The sequence below is a fragment of the Triticum dicoccoides genome, chromosome 3B (assembly GCF_002162155.2).
Source record: "Triticum dicoccoides isolate Atlit2015 ecotype Zavitan chromosome 3B, WEW_v2.0, whole genome shotgun sequence".
NCBI lineage: Eukaryota > Viridiplantae > Streptophyta > Magnoliopsida > Poales > Poaceae > Triticum > Triticum dicoccoides.
Window position 1 is genome coordinate 859834458 of NC_041385.1, and position 3598 is coordinate 859838055.

A 3598-nucleotide genomic window follows, 5' to 3' on the forward strand; every position below is an offset into this window, starting at 1 on the left:
GGTCACGTTGCATGCTACAGCCCACGTGAGGCAGTGGAGGGAATGGAAATTAAATCACAAGAATAAGAAAGGGATTTGGAATTGATGATGTGGCTACACTGCTGAGGTGGAGTGAGGTGAATGGTTGCATGTTGATTAGTGATGTGGATAGGTTGCATGTCAAGAGAAATAAACTAGTGGGGATGAACTATTTAGGTATTATAGATTATAGATGAGGGTGATTGATGTGGCGAGCGCAGACACGTGCCGTCGGGTGGTGTAGGTATGACATTTTGAAGGTTACTGAAAGCTCGTATATACTCCCTCCTTCTCATAATATAAGACGTTATTACAACAAATATTCTCATATATCGTCATGTGTGCCCGAGAAAAATAAAATTATTTTCCAACTACTGCATTGTTAGGAACGCTTGCTTTTGTGGGCCAAACAATATTTTGTTGTCACATCCCGATCAATTCAATCAGGGTGAGAACGAGTACGTAATTATACTTTGACACTTGAGCTTTAATGTATACATACTTATCGTACATACACTTCAGAAATTCTTCAATCCAGAGATGTTCTCATCTTATCATACATATTTATCCAAACATTAATTTATATCTCAGAAATTCTTCAAATTTTCATCAAAATTTTGTCGAATCAACTAAGTTACACCTTTCTATGTGGAAATCACAATTCCGCAGGGAATACAGAAAATGTCGCAGCAAAACTGGATATTTTAATGTGGATATTAGTGATTCCTCTCCTATCACTTGCTATATACCCACACCCCGCATCGAGATGTAGTAAGGCACCAATCTTAGAAATTAAATGTTAATGACATTTTTTTAATTAAATACATTTAAGATTGGATGTATAAATGTCTGTCCCATATTTATGAAATGGGCAACCCACATTTAAAAAATGTGGTTTGCTTATTAGAAAACTATTCAACATGTTTGATAAAAAAATTAATTGTGCGGCGAGATGAGTAGGAGGGACGAGAGAATTCGGCGACGCGATTTAGATCTCCCCCTTTTTGCCAGGCAGGGCGACACGGGGTTCTTGACATCTTTTTTGATGGTGATCAGAGGCGTGTATCAATATTTTTTGTGCTGTATCAAATATGCCCAAGAAAAACATAAACTATTTCCCAACTATATTGTTAGGAATGCTAGCTTTTGTGTGTCAAACAATATATGCATGGAGCTTTAAAATTACAATATACACATGGACATTTTGTTCTCACGTCCCTATCGATTCAACCACGTGCGAACGAATACTTACTAAATAATATGGAGAACGTAGTTTTTTTCTTGAGAATCCTGTAGTTATCCTTTGACAAGTGAGTTTTAATATAGACATGTTACAAAAAAAGAGTTTTAGTGTATACAGCTCAGCGCATACGGAATCAAATCTCATGGCCTATCGCGAGTTTTAATGTACGTAGAGAAGCGAAGCGATTCTTCTCATACATTCACGAGTTCTAATGTATAAACCTTTCTTACCCCGAGACACAATCGAGTACCTCCCTTCTCTGAGCGTAGCCACCAAGCAAGCGAGAAATGGCAGCACCCAACTGGAGGATCGAGCAGGAGGATGCCCGGCACGTCTGCTTTTCCAAGCCCCTCGTGGTGTTGTTCAGCAAGGCCACTAGTCTGGCGGTCCTCACCAGCGCCCAGGTGGCCACCCTCATCTTCTCGCCCGGCAGCAATGACTTCTCCTTCAGCCACCCTATCGTGGAACGCTTCTTGCCGAGGGAGGGTGCGATGGCTGGCGCTCTGCCGGCGAAGATAAGAAGCTGGAGCAGCTCCACCAGGAGTTCGACGAGCTGCGCACCAAGCTGGTTGAGGTGAAGAAGTGCACAGAGCGCAAGGAGTAGGACATAGCGAAAGAGCGCAACGCGGGAGACCAGATAGCGGCTTGGGTCGACCCAAACATGCACGACATGGGAGACGAGGACATGGCGGCCTTCTTTACCGCACTGATGTGTAGAAAATTGCGCCCCAACCAGGTTCTCCTCGAGGCGATGCACGTCGACGTGAGCTGCATGGCGGAGGTGGCCCCGCCACTGCACCTCCAGCTCCTCGGTGGCAGTACTTTTGAGTTCCGTAGCAGCAGCAGAAGAAGATGATGATGGAGACGCTGCATCCGCCTCAGGGGTTCGCCTCCGAGATTAATATGCAGAAGCGCATGGTGATGGAGCTGCCTCCGGCAAAGCGGGTCACCGCCGGGATGGATATGCAAGAGATGCCTCCGCCGCCGGGGTTCGCCGCGGGCATGGATATGGAGGAGATGCAGATGGCGATTCCTCAGCCGCCAGGGTTGGACAACGAGATGGGGATGCAAATGGCGATACATCAGTTGCTTATTGCGATGCCTCCGTCACCAGAGATCCCTACCGGGTTGGAGACGAATGCCAGCTTCCCGTTCCTGTACTGAGATCCAAACCTGTGTCCATCCGTTCAAGTATAATCATTCAACAATGGACCATAGTTCGTCAAAATATGTTATCGTCTAGTTAATCTGGATGAAATCTTTCGTCAAATTTTATGTCGTTTCTTTATTATAAAGAATCAATGGCTAATTATGTATTGTCATGTGTCTAGTTGCTGCTATTTAATGAAATACAGACATCTTCTCAAATGTACTACACATGTTCGCTGGCTACAAGATTTTGAGTTAGCAATGTACTAGTGTTAACTTCTTTTCTCAGTGGACACATTCGTTCAATACTGGGGATGACTTAGAGCATCTCCAACAGCCGAACGAAACGACGCGCGCGCGGGGTAAACGCAGCTTTTAGCGCGCGTGGGGCGTTTTGCCGCGCTCCAGCGGTGGCGGGATAATCGCGCGTGGGGGAATCGTTTGCACGCGCGCGAAAAGGCGCCAGCTCGCGCCTCATTTTTTGCGCACCGCTTTCGGCACGCCTATAAAGTGCGGCGCGTGCCACACGCCTCTCCACGCCTCTTCTTCCTTCCCTCTCTGCCACGCGCCGCTCCAGCGCCCCGCCACCGACGTGCCGCTCCAGCGCCCCGCCATGCCGCCACGCCGCCGAGGAGCGTCCGGCTACCGCGGCGTCCGCCTGCGCCCCAACGGCGGCTACTACGCGGAGATACGCTCCGGCGATCTTCGCCTCGGCCTCGGCACGTACAGGACAGCGCGCGAGGCCGCCCGCGCGTACGACGCGGCGGCGTGGCGCCTGGGCTGGCCGCGCGGCCAGATGAACTTTTAGGACGTGTACACGCTCTAGCAGGCGCTCGCCGGCCATCGCCCCCGCTGCCTCGTCTGAACACGGCACAAGACCGTGCGGAGCACGCCGAGCGGCAGCGCCGCCTCCTCGTCGCCCAGGAGGACGAGCGGGTCATGGCGAAGTGGCGCCGGCGCCACCCGGAGGACGTCGCCTACGAGCAAGCCTACTGGGCAAGGCGTTGTGAGGAGGACACGCGAAGGCGCCGCGAGGCGCGGTTGGACAGGCGTCGGCGGAAGGCGTTGGCGAACAAGCAGACCGATCTCGTTGCAGCAGGTCGTAGGACGATCTTCACCCCCGAGGATGATCGTTGGTTGGACATATGGCTATCAACCTCGGACGACACCGCCGAGGATGATAATGGT

The 3598-nt window shown here is 50.1% G+C and overlaps 1 pseudogene; it reads left to right on the forward strand.

Moving 5' to 3' along the window:
- The first annotated feature begins 1548 nt into the window (after nucleotides 1-1548).
- LOC119280351 lies at nucleotides 1549-2425 on the forward strand (annotated as a pseudogene).
- The last annotated feature ends 1173 nt before the right edge of the window (nucleotides 2426-3598 follow it).